The sequence below is a fragment of the Peromyscus leucopus genome, chromosome 1, assembly GCF_004664715.2.
Source record: "Peromyscus leucopus breed LL Stock chromosome 1, UCI_PerLeu_2.1, whole genome shotgun sequence".
Lineage (NCBI taxonomy): Eukaryota > Metazoa > Chordata > Mammalia > Rodentia > Cricetidae > Peromyscus > Peromyscus leucopus.
The window spans coordinates 14,133,043-14,155,517 of NC_051063.1; the positions used below are offsets into that span (position 1 = coordinate 14,133,043).

The 22,475-nt window shown below is 38.4% G+C and overlaps 1 protein-coding gene and 1 non-coding gene across 2 annotated transcripts in view; one reads left to right on the forward strand and one right to left on the reverse strand.

Moving 5' to 3' along the window:
• Positions 1–4,450: 4,450 nt before the first annotated feature.
• The window catches only part of Aldh1a1 (aldehyde dehydrogenase 1 family member A1), a 122,065-nt gene continuing 104,040 nt past the window's right edge, over positions 4,451–22,475 (forward strand). The window contains exon 1 of the mRNA XM_028893773.2: positions 4,451–4,519. The gene's annotated coding sequence lies outside the window, so the exon portion shown is untranslated. The remainder of the gene's footprint in view (positions 4,520–22,475) is intronic.
• On the reverse strand, positions 18,694–18,822 carry LOC114711023. Its single transcript, XR_003737116.1, has one exon. It is a non-coding gene; the product is annotated as a small nucleolar RNA SNORA44 (small nucleolar RNA).

Here is a 22,475-nt window from a genome sequence, read left to right on the forward strand (position 1 = left end):
TAGAACCTTTTGCCACATTGTGATGCATCAGACTATATTTCATAAAATAATGTATTAGTTAAGAATTAAGCATAATGTATGCAACTTAAATTTATTAATTTATACACAAAAATGACAAAGAAAAGCTATTTTCATTTTATCTTCATGCTTGCTTTATTTTCCTGTAGTAGAATATTAATTTTAGATGTGTTACTTTTGTTTATGTTGTATTTGTTCAACTTTGTGAAGCTGTGTTACTGTGCCTGTCTAAACAAAGCACTGAATGGCCAACAGCAAGGCGGGAGATAAGATAGGCAGGGATGACAAGCAGAAAGGATAAATAGAAGGAGAAATCTGGAAAAAAAAGTGAAGAAAGAAGGAGCCAGAGAAGGGGAGGACATCAGTGGCCAGGCACCCAGCTACGCAACCAGCAAGCCACGGAGTAAGAGTAAGATTTACAGAAGTAAAAGAATGAGATAAGTTAAAGAAAGCTGGCTAGAAACTAAGCCAAGCTAAGGCTGGGCATTAATAAGTAAGACTAAGCCTCCATGTGTGATTTATTTGGGAGCTGGATGGCAAAGAGTAAAAATGCAAAATCCCCAACAACAAAATTTTGCTAGTTTTATTTTCATATATGTTTATATACATTGTTAAACACATGGAAGATATAAACAAGAATTATAGAAAAGGTCCAAAAGTATACTACTTAATTATGCCTGAGAAGCACCATGAATGTACAAATTAGATTTTAGAATATGTGTTAAAAATTTAGAAATGGCTTTGCCTGGTTAATAAAACAGTGGTTAAAAATACCCATAATTCGGGGAAATGCCAGGTAAGCAGATATTAAGACACCCTGCAGTACTTTATCATCATTGATGTTGAGCCTACAGGAGTATTGACAATCATCTTACTAAAACACGTGTGAAATAATATAAACAATTTCCAAAGGATTACTGAAAAGCACAAGCAATCCATTTGTTCGTTTTTAAGGAAAATGTTGACTTTGTGTTTGGACTTTCAGACCAAGTCCAGACATATTTCTCAAAGGTTTCTGAATTGCTTAATGCCTCTGCCTCTGCTTCTACTGCCAAGTCCTGGCTGGGCTAGGCCTCTCTGGAGGGCCACACCTTCCAGCTGTTCTTCCAGCTGTGCTCTGGACTCCAAGCTGGATTCTAAGTCCTCTTTAAGGCAACAACTACTACATTAGAGTCACAGCCTGAAAAGCAAGTTTATCTCTGTCCATTTTGAGATTATTTTGAACCTGGGCTCACTGGCAAATTTAATTAAAGAAATGCACAGTACTGGGTAGTATATCTCCATTTCTAACTGAATATCTAATATGAGCAGAATTTTATGTCCTGCCCTCCCCCCCAATTTCATATAGTGAGTTTCCAACTCCATGTACCTCAGAACGTGACTATTCTGTATTTGAACATGGCCATGAAATTTAAACAAGGATCTTGATATTAAGAACTGGTGTCACTATGAGTCAGTAGATATGTGTACAAAGGAAATGTTCACAGGACTCCAGAGAGATAAGGAAGCCACATGCAAGTCAAGAGAATGGGCTCAGAAGAAACTACCCTGAGAAACCTTGATCTTGGACATCCAGCCTCCAGAACGATGAGAGCAGTTTTGTTATTTAAGTCACCCAAACTCTTACATCCTAACAATCTAATACACATGTGTACTTAATAGATAAGCAAATTAATAATAAAGTAAAAACATCAATATCTTCAAAAATTAAATTTTAACACAGAAAATATGAAAATTATATTAAAATACAAATTTTACATGAAACTGAATTCTTAATATAGAGAACAAATAATGACAAAAAATAAGATTCTCCAAACAAGGAGCGGGAGGGAAGAAAAGGACGTGGGGTAACACAAGAGGTACAATTAAAATTAAGGATCATTTGAGGGTCTTATGAAAACTTAGTACAGTAGACACTTCCTAAATAATATACATATATGAAGGTGATCTAAATGAAATTGCCAAATAATGGGGAAGATCAAACCCCAACTGGACATCTCTCATCATCTAATGAAACCTCAATACTTGGAATGGGTTACATATTAATTGTTGGCCAAAGGGTCCCATGGAAACCCCTAAACAACCCAGTGTGTTGCAAAGACTATAGGTTGATTCTCACAAACAGACAGAAAGATCCTATTGCTGAAAATAACACCTATACATCTCATTAAACAGGAGATCAGTGCCTTGCTCAGCCATCATCAGAGAAGCTTCCCTGTAGCAAATGGGAACTAATGCAGAGGCCCACAGTGAAACCTGAAGAGAGTGTGAGACCTTGTACTCTCAGTCCTAAATAAAATGTTTCCATCAAATCTCTTCCTTCAGGGCTCAGGGAACCCTACAGAAGAAGATGCAGGAAGAGTATAGGAGCCAGAGGGGATAGAGAATACCAGAGAAACAAGGCCGACTAAATCAGGAGGATCCACACAAGCATGGACTCACAGAGACTGAGGTAACATGCCCAGAGCCTGTACATGATGAGGTCCTAGAGGTGAAAAGTGAGGGCACATGTCCCCATTCCTAACTCAGAAGCAATCTCCATTTAATAATTGTGTGTGTGTGTGTGTGTGTGTGTGTGTGTTGTGTACATCTTATCTATATATCTCTATATAGAGAGATATATAGATGTAGCCTTCTAAGTCCATTTAGTGTTGATCTTATGCATGTGTTTAGGGTTGACTGCTTGGGATTAGATAATCCATCAGGGCCTTGTCGCTGGAGAAGAGTGAATTCCCACCTCTCAGCAGCTATTAATTGCCTATAGGTCTTCATCTATGGTTGGGGCCTTGTGATATTGCTCCCATCCACACTGGGATGTCAACTGATATTTATCACTGTGCATATCTTATATAGGTAACCATATTTTTTAGATTTCATGGATACAGCTTCCCTGTCATATATAGAAGATGCTATCTCACAGAAGATGTCCTTGTTTTTTGTCCCTTAAAGTCTTTCTGATTTCTCTTCTGAGATATTCTTTGAGACTTAGGTGTAGGGGCTTTATTGTCGATTTATCAACTGGGTTAAGGTTCCCCATGGTCCCTTGTTCTCTGCATTTTGACCAATTAGGGATTTCTGAATTGTCTTTGTCTACTTCAAAAAGAAACTTTCTTGATGAGGGGTGAGAGGTAAACATGTCTATAGGTAAAAGGATACCTCTTGCTTTTTAATGAGACTGAAAATATCTTGTCTATCATAGCTTGTACACTGATGGTACTTAAGGGCATTCCCAAAGCAGAGTATGGAGTGGGTGATATGTGAGTGTATATGTTTGCATGTATGTGTGTATATATGTGTTTGTATGTATGTGCATATGTACTTGTATGTGTGCTTTATGCATGCACGTTTGTTGGTATATGTATGCACGTGTCTGTATGTACATGCATAGATGAGTCTATGTGAATATACATGCATGCATTTATGTGTGTGTGTGTGTGTGTGTGTGTGTGTGTGTGTGTGTGTGTGTTTCACGAGAAGGACACTATCTTATTAAAAAGTTGACTATTTCCCACCACTACCTTTCTGTCTTTATAAAGAAACATTTTCTTTTAAAGTAACAATCTCTCATGTCCCAGTTTCCTCATTAACTGGAAGATTGCCAAGCCCAGATTCATACTTTTGCAAATACAGGTAAGAGGAAAAACAGGACAGAAGCCAGAAAAAGGCATTCAGCATACTTCCACCAATCCTTCCCTGGGTCTCTAGGACCAGTCAGCTGGCATTGATCCCTTCAGTCTGAGTCTTTCTAGTTCTCTTTATCAACCTTTCTTTGGCAGTCTTCCAGGCCTTGTTATATTGCCAACTTTCTCTGCAACTGTCTTGGAAAGCTATGAAGGCACACTGTGTCTCTGTCAATGTGGGGTGAACTACTGCTGAGGACAAGGGGTGGAAGGTGACACAAATCTTAAGTCCTTCAGAAAAGAGGTATGTGAGATCAAGCCAGGGGACAGTGTCTGCTTGGGTTCAGAAAACTAGACACATACATCAGCTCTGTTTTGTGAGCTGTTAAATAATTCCACCATGCACAAAGATCAACTAAATCTGATCCTCTTGGGATGAATGCATTTTTAACACCTTCTTAATGTGACAGGACTTTCCAGGTGGAAGAATTTCTTAAATGAAAAGCAATTTCAAAGGCTGATCATCAGCTTTAATGAATTTGTTCATCCCCACTCTGAAAAACTTGGGCCTAAAAATGCCATCTGTCTCAGTGGGGAAGCTGGAGGAGGCATCTAAAGACAGAGAATTTTGGCAAAGCTGAGTATGTCCTAAGAAACTGGAACTGTCTTTCTCACAACAGAGACAGAGCCCAGAACTGAGCCTGCTTGGGGGAATGGCCAGAGAACATCCAAGCCTGAAAGACAAGCTGAGGGGTGGATAGAACTGTGTAGGGAGGAGTCTGGGGCTGGATGGGAAACTTGGGAACAGGAAAGAGGGCCAGAGTGGATTCTACAACCAGAAGGAAGCTGGGAAATGCCCCCATGAGTGGAGCCAGTGAGAGGTATGATATTTGGAGAGAAGAATTGGGAGGAAGGGTAGAGGTTTAACTGACCACAGTATCAAGAAGGAAGAAGGAGGTTGAAATATAAAATCATGTTTAATTAGCTGGTGATAAACAGGCAGGGTCGAGAAGTTCAGAGCAGGAGCCAGGAAGGGTATCAGGAAGAGCAGAGCCAAGATGTCTGTTTGCTTTGAGCTTCAGAGTCCCTCTGTACAAAATCCCCTGAATTGTAGGCTTTGGAAATTAATCCTCCTGTGGCCTCTGCCAGTGCAAGAGAAGGAAGATGGCTCTTACATTGAAAGGAATGTAGACCTATGTTCTCAGCTGGGTTAGTAGATTCTTTAGGAGTTTACACCAACTGTGCATATCTGTAGCTCTAAAATTAAAAGTTCAATTCTGCATAGTAGAGTCAAAGCATTGATTTAACAAATAATTTCTACTTGGTTAGGAGTGCTTTTGCCATATCTGGATAAATTTCATGTTTTCAGGAAGTGACTGAGTAAATGACTTGTGATATTTTTACTATCTCCTGTCAGGGCAGCTGCAACTTACATAATAGGCTTTTTTCTTTTCTAAACTTGGAGTGGGGTTTGGTGTGTATTTGAAGTTTCAAAGTCAACTTTTAATGACAGTATCCACAAATGATTTTCAGTAACCAAAACATTCTCACACAGAAAGGAAAGCAAGTCTCCAAAATGAATGTTAAATTAACAAGTCACCTTATGATAACCTTCAGATTCTGAACTACATCACCATATTTCTAAAACATAGGTTCCTAAATATCTAAACTCTGTAAGCTAGGCATCCAAAACACTGAGCAGGGCTTATGGAGCCTCAGAATTACTTGAACCACTGACAAAAACTTTTATCTTTTATAACTGTCATTTAATTCTGTCATAGTTTATAAATGAAAAAACTTCACTCGGAATTTTTTTTTTCAGTGAAGTCTCTCCTTGAAACAATTCACCCAACACCAAATTAACTCATGTATATTAAGGAGGCAAAGCAAGCAGCATGTGCAGATTCCTATATTGAAGTCCACTTATGAACCTGAGGTAGTAGTGAGTAAAGCTTGTTAGGAGAAGGCAGTGAGAATTGCCTTACATTCCCATTGTTTAAGAAGAAAATCATTTCTTCAGTAATAATCCTGGCAGACAAGGCATACCAGGTACTTTAAAAGAGTCAGGTGATGCATGAAGTTGTGAGGTTGAAGCCAAGCACTGAGTGGAGATTCCAGAAAATTGAAGATTCCAAGGATGTGGAAAGTCTACTATGGAAAAAAGCACTTGGTGAGCAGAGCCTACCAAAAGGAGAATCCCTATGAGTTGCAGTCTACCTGGGCACAGGAATAAGGCTTACCAAACATTTGGGGGCACATAGCTTGCTTGTCTACCATGTTTCCTGAATGTCAGACACAGACCAACAGGGTCTCATATTTGCCCTGATGGGTTTCAGTCTTGCTTTGCCCCACCCCACATTTCTAGGCTCCAATTAATTTCTTCAGAGTGGAAACTTTTACCCTCGTCCACCAGTGTTCAAGATGGAGGTACCTTGCTGTTTTCAATCTTAAATGGCTCCAGAGCTAATAGTATGCCACGAGTCTCAGAATAGACTCAAGACTTGGAATTTTTAACAATGAAAAAAATTCTAAGATGATATGAGCTCTTTACGTGCATTTTTTTGGTGTGTGTTGTAAGATGTTTATGAATGCAAGGTGTAATGGCAGAATGATGTGGTTTGGATATGAAGTGTCTTCAGCTGAAAGGCTCGTATACCAAGGTGTAGCCCATAATGGAACAATGACTGGAGGAGGGGCCTTGAGTGAAGTGAGACCATCTCACTGTAATTACCCCAGCCAGTTAAAATAGTTAAACTGATAATATATTCAAAACACCACTTGTTACAAAGTTATCCAGAAAATGGTAAATTTGTTTTCAGACAAGAATATTCTTCTTTGATGGCTTAGTAGTTGAAAGGAAGCTTTACAAAAAATGTGATATTTAAAATATATTGAAAGTGGAAATGTGGGGTTACTGAACAGGAATATGAATGAAAAGCTGCAAAACTGAACAATACACTTGAAAAGGTTAGGAGGATTAAAATAATTTTGTGATTAATAAATGAGATATGATTAGTAGGGGATCAGCCATAAAAAGAACTCTTCGTAAGCTAGAACATCAGAATGGCCCTTCAATCTTCAATCCCTCTTACATCTCTTTGACCCTGGAGATTCAACCATGATGTATTTTATAGGTTTGGCCTCTCTGTTCCCAATTGTCATTTCCTCATTTGGTAGGATTCCCATTAAATATTTCCTAGATTATATCACTAGTTTTCTGTTTTAGTTGTGATGGTACTCAGGAATCATTAATAATAATAGCAACGCAGTTTAAATGGCTTAAAACTTGGAGTTTATATTTTAATGACAAAATGACTAATAGTAAGTGACAGTTTCTGTTGACACTACAGTCCTGTGACATTTGGAGTAAATTTCTGCTACTCTTTATAGCTCCTTTTGATTGTTATATGGCTACAGCATCTTTAATCATTGCATCCGTAATTAAAACAAGAAAAAGATGAAAGTCACACATGTACCGTTCTATAATTAGGAAAGTAAGATTTCCTAGAAGTCACTCACATGCTCCTGCTTAAACCTCATTTAATCACAGATGAGACTTTTAGCTTACCATACTGCCACTGCAAATAGAAGGCCCAATGAGTCAGAATGCTGGATGTGTTTGTAGTGTAGATAGCTAATGCTTACATCATGCTTTGTGTCTGAAGATCTTGTCTCCATAGTCCACTCTGATTATCTAGTTATCTTCCAAGTATAAATACCAAATCACACTGTTATGTTAGCTTTGCACATCAGTCATCAGAATCATCTGTGACTCTTGGCTGACTTTCCAGAGTCAGTAAACAAAGTGAACTTTTAGATTTTCTATTATATCTGCTTTGATTATCTCTTCTTGTGATCAATATGGACATAGAATTTTGTACCAAATTTTAAGTTTAAAAGTGCAGTATAGTAATTGGGCCATGGTGGTGCATGCTTTTAATCCCAATACTAGGGAGACTGAGGCAGGTGGATCTCTACGAGTTTGAGGCCAGTCTCTTCTACAGAGTGAGTTTCAGGACAGCCAAGGCTATACAGAGAAACTTTGTTTCAAAAGCAAACAAACAAGTAAACAATCAAAACCCAACAAAACCCAACAGCAAGTGTGTCATTTTTAGTATTTTCTGTTCTTTTTATCTAATATGTGCACTTCAATCTACATTGTATACCTAAATATGCCCATTTAGCTTTTAAAACACACTTGCTTCAGTAAACTTGATTGTGCTTGCTCCCTTTCTTCCATTCTTGATTTTGGAGTAGGTACTCTGGTATTTTCCTCAGATCTACTCTTCATAGTCCATACATGCATCTCATCAGCTACTGTGAATTTCTCCTGCTGATGACTCTCAAATGTATTTCCTGGAAATGAATTGGGCAATGTTCCTTCTGTTTTAATTTTGTGAAAAATTTGATGGAGTATTGGCATTTGCTCTTTTTTGAAAGCTAGATAGAATTCTGTGCTAAAACAGAAGGAACATTACCAAACTCCTTTTATGAGGCTACAATTACCCTGATTCCTAAACCAAACAAGGATACAACAAAGAAAGAGAACTACAGACCGATCTCCCTCATGAACATTGATGCAAAAATACTCAATAAAATATTGGCAAACAGACTCCAAGAACACATCAGAACAATTATCCACCATGATCAAGTAGGCTTCATCCCAGGGATGCAAGGGTGGTTCAACATACGAAAGTCCATCAACATAATACACCATATAAACAAACTCAAAGAAAAAAACCACATGATCATCTCACTAGATGCAGAAAAGGCATTTGACAAAATCCAGCACCCCTTCATGATAAAAGTCTTGGAGCGATCAGGAATACGGGGAACATACCTAAACATAATAAAGGCAATATATAGCAAACCAACAGCCAACGTCAAATTAAATGGAGAGAAACTCAAAGCAATTCCACTAAAATCAGGAACGAGGCAAGGCTGTCCACTCTCCCCATACTTATTCAATATAGTACTTGAAGTTCTAGCCAGAGCAATAAGACAACATAAGGAGATTAAGGGGATACAAATTGGAAAGGAAGAAGTCAAGCTTTCCCTATTTGCAGATGACATGATAGTATACTTGAGTGACCCCAAAGATTCCACCCAGGAATTGATAAAGCTTATAAACACCTTCAGCAACATAGCAGGATACAAGATCAACTCAAAAAAAATCAGTAGCCTTCCTATATACAATGGACAAAGAAGATGAGAAGGCAATTAGAGATACATCACCCTTTACAATAGCCAAAAATGACATAAAATACCTTGGGGTAACACTAACCAAGCAAGTGAAGGACCTATATGACAAGAACTTTAAGTCCCTGAAAAAAGAAATTGAAGAAGATGTCAGAAAATGGAAAGATCTCCCATGCTCATGGATAGGCAGGGTTAACATAGTAAAAATGGCAATCTTACCAAAAGCAATATACAGATTCAATGCAATCCCCATCAAAATACCAACACAATTCTTCACAGACCTGGAAAGAATAATACTCAACTTCATATGGAAAAACAAAAAACCCAGAATAGCTAAAAGAAACCTGTACAATAAAACAACTTCTGGAGGCATCACAATCCCTAACTTCAAGCTCTACTATAGAGCTACAGTAATAAAAACAGCTTGGTATTGGCATAAAAACCGACATGTGGACCAATGGAATTGAATTGAAGACCCTGACATTAACCCACACACCTATGGACATATAATTTTTGACAAAGAAGCCAAAACTGTACAATGGAAAAAAGAAAGCATCTTCAACAAATGGTGCTGGCATAACTGGATATCAACGTGTAGAAGGCTGCAAATAGATCCATATCTGTCACCGTGCACAAAACTTAAGTCCAAGTGGATCAAAGACCTCAACATAAATCCAGCTACTCTAAACCTGCTAGAAGAGAAAGTAGGAAGTAATCTTGAACGCATTGGCATAGGAGATCACTTCCTAAATATAACACCAGTAGCGCAGACACTGAGACAAACAATCAATCAATGGGACCTCCTGAAACTGAGAAGCTTTTGTAGAGCAAAGGATACGGTCAACAAGGCAAAACGACAGCCTACTGAATGGGAAAAGATCTTCACCAACCCCACAGGTGACAGAGGACTGATATCCAGAATATATAAGGAACTCAAGAAATTAGACATCAAAACGACCAACAGTCCAATTGAGAAATGGGCTTTAGAATTAAACAGAGAATTCTCAACAGAGGAAACCCAAATGGCTGAAAGACATTTAAGGAATTGCTCAACATCCCTAATCATCAGGGAAATGCAAATCAAAACAACTCTGAGATACCACCTTACGCCTGTCAGAATGGCTAAGATCAAAAACACTGAAGACACTTTATGCTGGAGAGGATGTGGAACTTGGGGAACTCTCCTCCACTGCTGGTGGGAATGCAAGCTTGTACAACCACTTTGGAAATCAATATGGCGCTTTCTTAGAAAATTGGGAATCAATCTCCCCCAAGATGCAGCTATACCACTTTTGGGCATATACCCAAGAAATGCTCAATCATACCACAAGAGCACTTGCTCAGCTATGTTCATATCAGCATTGTTTGTAATAGCCAAAACCTGGAAACAACCTAGATGCCCTTCAACTGAAGAATGGATAAATTGTGGCACATATACACAACGGAATACTACTCAGCAGAGAAAAACAATGACATCATACGGTTTGCAGACAAATGGATGGATCTAGAAAAAATCATCCTGAGTGAGGTGACCCAGACTCAGAAAGACAAATATGGTATGTACCCACTCATAGGAAGATACTAGATGTGGAACACGGATGACTGAACTGCTACTCACATCACCAGTGAGGTTACCTGGAAAACGGGACCCCAAAAAAGACATGGAGAAATGGATGAGATCTACATGAAGAGCCTGGTCATGAGTGGGAACAATGAAGAGCGACGGTCGAGGGAAAGAGAGTGGGAGATCCTAGCTGGATCAAGAAAAGAGAGGGAGAACAACAAATAGGAGACTATGGTAAATGAAGACCACATGAGAAGGGGAGGAAGCAGAGAGCTAGGGAGGCCCACGGAGATCCACAAAGATACCCCCACAAAAGACTGCTGGCAATGGACGAGAGACGGCAGGAACTGACCTACTCCGGTGATGGGATGGCCAGACACCCTGTTAGTTGTGCCATAAACCCCATCCAAGGAAGGTCTGAGGAATCTGGATGCAGACATCCACGGCTGGGCCCCTGGTGGAGCACTGGGAGTCTAATTAGTGAGAAAGAAGAGGGTTTATATGAGCGAGAATTGTTGAAGCCAGGGTTGGATAAAGCACAGGGACAAATAGCCAAACGAATGGAAGCACAGGATCTATGAACCAAAGGCTGAGGGGCCCCCAACTGCATCAGGCCCCCTGAACAGGTGAGACAGTCATTTGGCTTGATCTGTTTGGGAGGCAGCCGTGTGTTGGTGCCGGGTCCTGGGCTTGTTGCATGAGTTGGCTGTTTGAATCCTGGGACATATGCAGGGACACTTGGCTCGGTCTGGGAGGGGGGACTGGTCCTGGCTGGACTGAGTCTACCAGGTCGATCCCGGTCCTGGGGGAGACCTTGATCTGGAGGAGGTGGGAATGGGGGGTGGGATGGGGGGAGGGGGAGGGGGGCGAGAGTGGGAGAACAGAGGAATCTGTGGCTATTATGTTGAACTAAATGATGTTGTAAAATAAATTTACTTAAAAAAAAAAAAAAAGAAAGAAATCTAGGTCTGCTCTTCTAAGGACTCACCCATTACCAGAAGATGGCTTTTTGTGTTATTTACTGTTCTAAGTCTTCCAAAGGAAGAACTGAGTTCTATTTTTATTAACACTATTTATTCTTTAGATTGCCATCCTTAATATGTATACTTCATAAATTCATGCTCTCTTATTCTTCCTACTTAGGGAGTAGCATGAGCCTCTTATATAATGCATGTTTTGCCAAAGAATTTTAATTATATCATTTAGGGGAACAGGATTTTTTAAAAAGCTCAATTCAATAAATTGATATTTTGCCAGCATATGAAAGTTTTGAAGTAAGCAAGAATACATTTGCTCTCTGCTAAAGAGAATCACCATCAATATGTATAGCTAGCTAAGTTTCTAAATCAGCCAAGTTCAGTGTCTTAGTAGCTGGTTGGTGGCTGTGTTCCCATGGTGAGCTATTTGGTAAAGTGGAAAGTAAATTAGAAGTCATCAGAAACATTTACTCTTTTGATGAAAATTTAAGAGTGGTTGATTAAAGAGGCTATGCATGAATTTTTTAATGAAACTGATTTCTACTGAATCTTCTCTCTCTCCCCTTATATCTGTCTGTCTGTCTGTCTGCCTATCTGCCTATCTTTCTATGTAATCTCTATCTCATCCTGTTTGTGAATGTGTGCATGTGTATGTTGTATTCCTCTGTTTATGTGTACAGAGGCCAAAGGCTGATGACAGGTGTCTTTCTCACCCATTCTACTTCTGCTTTGAGGCAAGGTCTCTTACTCATCATGACTTTGGGCTAGAGAAGGTGTTTAGCAAATCCTGGGAAACTTGCTGTGTCTGCCTTCTCGACACTGGGATCATCTGTGCCCTGCATTCCCCAACTCACCCCAGCTTTTCGATATGGATTTTGAGAGATCAGACTCAGATCATTATGCTTGTGCTGCAAACACTTCCCTCATTGAGTCATTTCGACAAACCTGAAGATGAAGGTTCTCCCAGATCCACATCTCAGAGATAAAACCTAGAGCCCGGGTTAAGCATGTAACTAACACTGACAGTTCACCTCTATTTAAATTCTTCATAGAACTTCATGTATTTTTGCTATTGCTTAGTTAGTTTTCTGTTGCTGTGATAAAATATTCAAGTTAAAACAATGTAAAGGAGAAGGCTTATATGCCTATGGTTCCAAAGGGATAGAGTGCATCATGGTGAGGAGGGTATGGCAATTGTCATGGGATACATGGCCTCAGGAACAGAAAGGTGGGTGATCACATTTTCACCCACACACAGGACACTGGTTAGTTTTTCTGTCAAAAAAAAAAAAAAAGTAGGGAAGCCTACAAACCCTCACAGGCTCACCCTACATGACATACTCGTACTTCCTTGAGCAAGGCTGTACCTCTTAAAGGCTTCATCATTTTTCTAAACAGCACCACCAACTGTAGACAAAGTGTTCAAGAACACGGGCCTATAGGAGACATTTCTCTTTCAAACCCACAACAGTTCCACTTAGAAAATACACATTTTGAGAGGTCAGCCTCTAGTTTGGGTTTTTTAATAAATCATATAAGTGTGCATATTATTTAATTTAGAAGTATTATGCCAGAAATATGTTGTTTCTGCCACTTTGGGGAGATTCTCAGCTTGTATATCTTAGTTTCTTTTTCTCTGGGTTTGATAAGACACCCAGATAAAAGCAATTTGAGGAGCGTTGATTCTGGCTCAGAATTTGAGGTGCAGTCCACCATAGTGAGGCAGTAAAGGCAGCAGTAGCCACAAGCAGCCAATCACACTGTATCCACAGTTAAGCAGAGAACATTTAATCAATGCTTCTTAGTGACAGCTTTTTTTTCTTCACTTTTTTTTTCAAGACAGGTTTCTCTGTGTAGTTTTCGTTCCTGTTCTGGATTTCGCTCTGTAGACCAGGCTGGCCTTGAACTCACAGAGATCTGCCTGGCTCTGCTTCCAGAGTGCTAGGGTTAAAAGTGGTAATTTTACTTCTTTACCCTGTTTATTGCAGTTTTCCTTATTATACTGCTTGAAAATCTTATATTTATTTATTGTGTGTGTGTGTGTGTGTGTGTGTGTGTGTGTGTGTGTGTGTGTGTATGTATGTGTTTGTAATTGCTACTACATTCATGTGCCATTATGCAACCCTGTGGAGGTCAGAAGACAACATATTGGAGTCAGTTCTTTCATTCTATCATGTGGGCCTTAGGCATCAAATTCAGGTTTTAAGACTTGGCAGCAAGCACCTTTACCTGCTGAGCCAATTTACCGGTATTTATTTGCTTTTTCTTTTCTTTTTAATTATTTTAAAGTGTTAGCCTTAATATTTTTGGAATATAAAACCCACTTTTTATTCAGTGTTATTTCAGTCAACACTAGCTACTTTCTAAAGAACACAATGCAGATGTTCTAATAAAATTCAGTTTTTCAAAGGTGATGACTTCCATTTAGTACCCTACTGTTGGACATGTCACAAGATCCACTGGATTAGCAGAATAGACAGAATAGACTGAAAATTTTTATGTATTAGTCACAATAAATAAGAAAAACTCTACAAATCACTTACATATTTTCAAAGCATCATATAGTTTGGCTTAGTATTTCGATTTGTTTTAGTTTTTAGTTATCTTTTTCTTTTTCTTTCTTTCTTTCTTTCTTTTTTTTTTTTTTTTTGAGACAGAGTTTGACTATCTCATTCAGGCAGGGGCCAAAGTAGAGATCTTCCAGCTTCTGCCTTTTAAGAACTATCTAGGATTGTTTAGTAATAATGTTTCTAATCTTACCATGTAAATCAAAAATGTAAGATAACAATCAATTTATATGATAAGCTATTACTGATATTTTGTCATGAGTGTTCTTCAATGAAAATAGATCATATATAAGTTCCATAAGAAGCATACATTTATAAGGAGCCTCCTTTACTCAAAATTTTGTTTGTGTACTTTTTCAAAATCACAGATGACATGATTTTGATTGGTCAATGTGAGAACTCCCTCAAAATATGTATGATTTCTCAGTATAGTATGGCGTTGTGTGGAGAAGAATAGGTAGTGACTGGATTCATTTCCGTCAACTCTATAGTAGAGAAAAGATGCATACATCAGGTGCTACTACACATGGTAAACATTGAGTCCCAGAAAACCCGTGGACTTTTGAGAAGTGAAGACTGAGAAGAAATGACATTGTAGCCTCTACTTTCAAATACTTGGATTTTGCTCACTAGTGGTCATGACCAGTGCTCAAAAAGTATCTTAAGTTGCCACATGTATTGTTGTGTCGTGTGTGTGTGTGTGTGTGTGTGTGTGTGTGTGTTCTGTGTGCAAAACAGGCTATATATATAAAGTTTGGGTTTAAAGTTACTTTATACTTGTGAACTGTAACCTAACTTGGTGTATATCCTAACCTTGTTTTTAATAGCTGAGTTTCTACCAATCTCAAGTGGTCAATTCTTCAAATTATATTCAAGTACAACAGACCAAGCCATAATAACTCAGGCTTCTGTGCTTCTGTTTTACATATTCCCCCTTTTCCCCCTTTTCACTGGCTATAAATACAACCTGCCCAGATGGTGTAATGGGTTATTTGGAATGACTTTTGGGATAACTGCTGGAATCTGGAATTACAAATATAACCAACCAGGATGTAAAAACATAGGGTTTTTTTTTTTTTTTGGTAATTTCTTCTTTAATCAGTGTGATTTAAAACACATTAACAGGGACTGGAGAGATGGTGAAGCAGTTAGGCACATCTATTGGTTTCCAGCACTTATATGATAGCTCACAACTGCCTACAATGTCAGTTGAGAAAGGGTCAGATTCCCTTTTATGGCTAAGCATGTACCTGACATGCATCTTTTACACTTAAACACATGCAGGCAAACACATACAATAAAAATATAAATAAAAATAAATATTTTTAAAGGCTAAGAAAAGAATTCTCAAATATATGTGTTACCTATACATATAGTATAGAGAAGATAAATAACTTATCGTGACATGATTAAGAAAACCTAAATACTGCTGTTGTGTCTTAGTTTTCTCCTGCTTTTAGGTGTTATTACTGACATTTGAAAGTGTGACATATCTTATTCTTTATGTGAGTTATTATCAAGGCTACTTTGGCCATGTCCGTTCCATCTTCCAGCAATACGCACAGGTAAAGACTTTTCTAGAAATTGCTTCTCCCATCTGTACCTTTATCATGAAATATACACAAGTCCCTAACAACATTCTAGTCTTGTTAGATACCAGAGCTCTTTCTTTCATTGGCAACAATCTCAAGTCTTTTCTTGCCTGAGGAAGTTTCTACTTGATGTGCTCACCTTCTACAGCGCCTCACCCCTGTGACAGAGGCTCTGCCATTATCTGTGACATGAATAAAGGACATACCAGTAAGAGTGGTCTACAGTGCGCAAAGACTGCTCTAGAACACTAGTCTTTAACAAATTGTTTAATCAGCTTTTCATAAGACTAACACAGTCCTTACTGAAATGGTGTAATTTACATTCTAGGAATGACAAAGGGCCTCCTCTTGATTGATTTGACAGTGTGGGTAGCTGCCAGGTAAATCTGGCAAGCAAAACTGCTTTAATTGGCCCATAGATTTTAATCAATGTCCTGTATTTAGGCATAATAAATTCTCAGATAAGAATGAAGCTTGTCAGAAAGATGATCAGATCTGGTTAGTTCAGGTATACAGCTGACTGAATCTTTGCCGACTTATTTATATAAAATGGTGTGTAAATATTTTCTGTCTGCTTTGTCTCCCTACTGCATTGTGAGTTCCCAGAATCTTCACGCCATGCTTATTATTCAATATTTAATTTCTATGTGTGGAATAAATAAAGATATGAGTGGGCCAGAAGGCCTAAGGTCAGTTCTCCCTGACTTATTTGTTTTTGGTTGATACATGGTTCCCTTTTCCCTCCCATCTCTAAGTGACCACAATACTCTATTCTTGACTACAAGATCAATGGGTTTGGATTCCACATGTGAGCCAGGGCATGCCCAATTTGTCTCTCTGCGTGACTTAACTCATTTAGAGCAAAGTGCTACGTGACTTCTTTGTAAGGCTGAAAAATGTTTTGCTGTGTATATTTGTCACATTCTCTTTGTTCACTCTGCTACTGATGGACATTTATGTTGATTCCATGTCTTAGCTCCTGTAAATAGTGCTGAACTAAACAAGGAGTGCAGACGTTTCTCTGACATCTGGTTTCCTTTGGAGAATAGTAAGATTGCTGGACTATGGGGTAGTTTAACTTTTGAGGTATCTCCTTACTGTTTTCATAATGTGCTACTCATTCTCATTCTGACCAACAGTGCATGGATTCCCCTTTCTCTGTGTTTTTACCAGCATTTGTTACTTACCTTATGGTAATAGATATCCTAGCTCATATGAGGTGATATTGCAATACAGTTTTGACTTGTGTTATTTGATGGTTAGAGTTAAATGTTGTTTCTAAATCATCCATTCTCTCTCTCTCTCTCTCTCTCTCTCTCTCTCTCTCTCTCTCTCTCTCTCTCTCTCTCTCTCTCTGTGTGTGTGTGTGTGTGTCAGAAATGCCCAAAATCCAAACAAATAGCAAGGTTTCTTCATTCATCAATTAGAAGTTAAAATAACAATTGGTTCTGTTAAAATGTCTGTAGACACATAGTATACTGTGGGTCTGAGACTCATTAAGATCTTTACTATATAACTTCAAATACCTGTCTTCACAGGTATAGAGAAAAGATAATCAATGCTGAGGCACATATAGAACCATAAAATATCCCCAAATACCCAAAATGATTTCAATCAATGGAAATAAAAGTGGAAATTTCAGAGGATCTGGTGTTAAAATAAACTATAAATGATATTAACCAATATAGCATGGCATTGACAGAAAAAAATACACAGAAAACACAGGAAATGAAAGGAGAGCCCAGAGTTGTGTCAGCATACTTATAACCAACTGGTGTTTTACAAGTTCACCAAGAACACAATGAGGAAAGAAGAATTTCTTCAGTAAATGATGCAGAGACACTGAATAAGCACATGCAGAAGGAACAGTGGATTGAGGATTTGAACATAAGACTTGATTCTATGAAAATACTAAGAACTGAGAAATGCTTCAGGACATTGGTACAGGCAACACCTTTTAGCTAAGCTCTCAACACCACAGGCAACAGAGGCAAAAATAGACAAATGAGATTACACTGGACTAAAAGTTTACTCAGCAGAGGACATAATAATAGAGTGAGGGGTAAAACTATAGAATGGTAGGAAATGTTTTCCAAACCCACATTAGACTACATGGGAATTCATAAAAAATTTAGAACAGCTCAGCAGCAAGGGAACAATCTAATTTAAAAAAAGAAAAATATGTAAGACCAAACTGAATGAACAGGCATCTTTTCAGTCAGCTCTCTACACTCTTCCTCACTGCATTTGAAGTTTATCCTGCAAGAGATCTTATTCAAACCCAGGACTTCATTTATCAACTCTATCAAAAAGAAAAGTCCCCAACACTGCCCTGTTTCCTGAACTCTAATCTGTCTCTGAACTGTCCCTCAACTATGTGGCTCTGGCAGAAGCCTAATCTCTCATCAACCAAAGTGTACTTTACAGCTGAATGCCCATTGCTTTTAAATGTTGTCCTTTTCATCCCACACACACAAGCTTGAATCCCCAGCAGACTTGTTTTTCTTTCTTTCCTCACTGGATATATTCAGAGAGTTTCAGTTCAAGGTTTTCCACTCTTCAGTGTTCAGTGTCTCGGTTCTTAAAAATTAGTTTTCCTCCAGTACTCAATGTCAGAATTTATGACCTTAGTAGTAAGAAATTAATCTCTTTGCCTCAATCCTGTTATCTTTTTATATGATACCAATAGACAAAATTTGTCACCTATTTATCACTTGTCTGTCAATTGCATTCTCTTAGGAATTTGAGCTGTACCGCTAAACAAAAACACAAAAATAGTCCTATTCACTCAACATGGAAGACTGTTTCTTCTTCTTCTTCTTCTTCTTCTTCTTCTTCTTCTTCTTCTTCTTCTTCTTCTTCTTCTTCTTCTTCTTCTTCTTTTCTTCTTCTTCTTCTTCTTTTCTTCTTCTTCTTCTTCTTCTTCTTCTTCTTCTTCTTCTTCTCCCCTCCTCCTCCTTCTGTTTGTTTTTTGTTTGTTTGTTTTGTTTTTGTTTTTGTTTTTTGAGACAGGGTTTCTCTATGTAGCTTTGTGCCTTTCCTGGAACTCACTCTGTAGCCCAGGCTGGCCTTGAACTCACAGAGATCTGCCTGCCTCTGCCTCCCGAGTGCTGGGATTAAAGGCATGCGCCACCACGGTCCAGCCTTTTCCCCAACATATAGAGGAAAGCCGAGTGGCAGCTGCAGGCACTATGCTGGCCTGGGCTGTCAAAGTCCCTCGAGTTTCTCTGCATGCAGTTGGAGACCCCATGGCCACAACCAGCCATAGCCCTTGGAAACGTGTTACTTTATTTATTGAATACTTTTCTAACTACTAAATTGTCTTTATCCCCACCAGGAACTTTCTGATCCTAAACGTCATCTGTGGTGATCCAATGCTTCAGAGAAGACATATGCCCAATGGCTAGCTGAGTACAGCTGAGCTTAGATATGGAAGGAGTCATTGTCCTGTCCCTGTGTAGAGGAAACCCAATAGCTAATGAGGAAAAAACTTTAAAAAGGATGATGACTTGACTATAAAAGTACTGCAAAATGATATGTGAGTTTCATATGTCAAAATTTTTGATAATCTATATGTAATGGCAAAAGTTCCTAAAAGCACCATTCCCTTCTAAATTGAATCATGAAGATATAAAAATGCTTGGATGGACTAATATCCAATAAATACATGAGATCCAAAATAAAATATCTGCCAACTATTCCAGAACAACATAGGCAATTTACATTTTTCTTTCCTATCCTGATCTTCTGGCATCATAAGAAAGACATTATTGCTAAATCCAATATCATGAGATTTTACCTAATGCAAACAAACACACACTCATTCATACACTTATATTTATGTAAGTTTCAGCTTTTACATGTGTAAGTTTTTTATATAGTTTGAGTTAATTAACATAGTCATTACATTTATGTCCTCTTTAATTCCCATCAGCAAGATTTTGTGGTTTTTAGCACACATTTTTTTTTTTTACTTTCTGTTAGGTTTATTCTTACATATGGTTTGTTGTTGATGCTATTTCATATTGAATTGTTTTCTTAATCTTTTTTGATTATTTGTCAGTACACAGGAACACATTTGATTTTTTCCTGTTGATTTTGCATTTTGAATTTATGATTACTACTAGTATTTGAGGGGTAGATATATATGGTTATTTTTATATGCACAATAATACATGTTAATAGTTGAGTCCTCTTCACTTGCAATTTAGTGACTTTCTCTCCCCTGCCTCTTACTAGAAATTTTTCTCTGAGGGGTAGATGGGACAAAAACAGTCATTTCTATTTTGTTCTTCTTCTTGGTGGGAGAGTTTTCAGTCTTTCACTAGAGAATGTGATGGCAGTCACAAGGTCTGCATATCTGACCTTTAACATGGTAAGTTATTTTCTGATTTCCAGTGTGTTGATAGTGTTTAACACAAGAAAGAATCAACCATTAAGTGCCTTTCCCACTCTGATTGACACAGTCAAACAGTTTCGTTTTTAGTCTGTTAATATGATATAGTATGTTGAATATTTTTATGTGTCGAATCATTCTCACAATACAGTGATAAGTCCTAGTTGGCAGTGGCTTATAATACTTTTACTATGCTATTCTGTTTATATTACCAACTCATGGCTGAGAATTTGCATTGGTATTGATCAGGGATATTGATGTACCATTTCTTGTGTTTTGCCTGGTTTGGGCTCAGGACACTCCTGACCTGGTAATCCCGATAGCAGGTATTTTCTTTTTTCTATTTTTATGGGAGCTTATGGGAAGGGTTGATAAATCCATTAATGTATCTTCTATTTTCCTGGATGTTCCTTACCTACCTCTTCACTCAGCTAGCTCTCATTCTTCAGTTCTTATCCCAAAGCCTCTTACCCAGGGAGATCATCATTAGCCATTCTTCTCTAGCATGGTTTCTCAGACCCTCATTTATCAACAGCACCAGATACAGTGATACTTTCTAACTCTGCAATTATTTGTATAGATTTCATTTCTATGCTATCATAATACTTGGGTAGCTGAAGGAAAGATTAGTATTTCCTGTATCTGTCCACGCATCCTGGGTTCCCCATGTCAGGCACATATTTGACCCTCAGTAAATTCTAGTTGATTAGCTGGATAGTGAAGGAATCCATGGATGATTATCCTCTGCACTTTAACCACCTACCCCCAGGCTTTTCCTGTGATTCTTGCTTATTAATTCTCAATCCCTCTCTTCAAAGCTGGTTTTGGTGGTGTTTCGCTACCCCCCTTTCCAGACCACTCTTTCTTGGGTGCTCAGAAAAGTCTCTGCTGCTCACTCTGTCCTTTGCACATGGCTGCCTTACATAGTGACCTCAGACCAATGAGTAGATGGATCAGATCAGTCTAGTCAAAGATCTCCAGTACTGTAACAGAGCACAGTTGTTCTCATGATTGAAGCCATCAAGTCCTAGCTATGACAAAGCATTGGAGCACACAAAAACAGTGACAATAAATAGGCTTTGAGAATGTAGAATTTACACTTAGCAACATTGAGTAGATTTCAAAGAAGCAGTGTTTTTGTTTGAATTGACTGCTGTGATCAGGAAGTAAAGGCAATTCTATGACTAGGCTATTCAACAGTTATTATCTAGGCAGTAGAAAAGAATGGCACATAGCCAAAGCTGTAATTAGTGAAAAGGTATTTGGTCTTTTTTGTGGTTTGGATAATGTGCTTGCTTTTATATGTTAGGATTTGATTACAGAGTGCTCTGATTGTTGTTTTGTTCCATCAAAGTCAGAGTGGCTTTGTTTGCATTTGTCTTTTCCTGAAATCATGTTCAGAAGGGGAACGCCGTATCCTAGCTGCCAGTACCATGCTAACTTTCTACAGTAGGAAGGTATTGTAATAGCTCCTGGATTTCAGAAGTGGTTTTCTTTCTTAGAGGGAGTCACCTCAGTGAGGAACAGGGTGTTCAGAAGGCTTTCCACACTAAGTCTGTTTGTCCCTAGGTCTAAGACTATAAGCCAATTTCTAGGCAGGCAGATTATGATGCGCAGATAACAGAGTTTTAAGAAAGAACATTTTGTTTTTCATTTTATCCTAGTTTCAAAGTCTTGTTATGTTATTGAATTATGAAGTTAGATAAATAAAATCCCTTCCTTACTGAGAGATGCAAGGCATTCACTGGCCTGTACTCACTATCATAACCACACAGATAAGTGGAAAAACACAGCAGCCTCAACATTTCCTCCCAAATCCACAGCTTCTCTGCAGAGTTTGAATAATTTCCCCAAGATTATCTATATTTTAACACAAAGGAAACAGACAATTGGACTTCGAGAAAGTAAATCTGCCACTGATGCTGGTGTGACCTGTGCTAAGACTGCTGAGAAGGGACCAAGTGGACTCTGCAGTGTGAAGACAATAATAAGTACAGGCTGCTGCCTTTTGTGAAGTTTGAGGTTTTATATTAAAGCAGATGGTTATTCGATAACAGGAGTTGCATGGCTCACAGGAGCAGAAAGCTCTGTGATTTACCCAAATTCTTCTGGGATCAGTGAAGCCCAAACTATAGAGAGTTCCAGGAAATCACTCTGTACTTCCTTCTATGAGAAAGCTTTGATCTTATCTAAGGCTAGGCAAAGGCAGTAATTTGTCTCCAGGTCAAATCTGAGCTGAGACGAAACACTCAGCCATTGCTGTCATCTTCTTGTCTAAAGCTACTCAAAGTACTACATGGTTATGAGTCAATTTTACATCTTAATTAAAGCAAATAAGCTATAGCTGTGTGTATGTGTGTGTGGTGTGTGTGTGTGTGTGTATTATATATAGAATGTGTGTGTGTGTATTATATATAGAATGTGTGTGTCATAATCTGAGAGGAGGAGGAGGAGAGAGAGAGAGAAAGAGAGAGAGAAAGAGAGAGGGGGGCATTAGAAATGTGTGTCTGAGGATAGAAGCCCCTCAGCCATAAAGGGACTC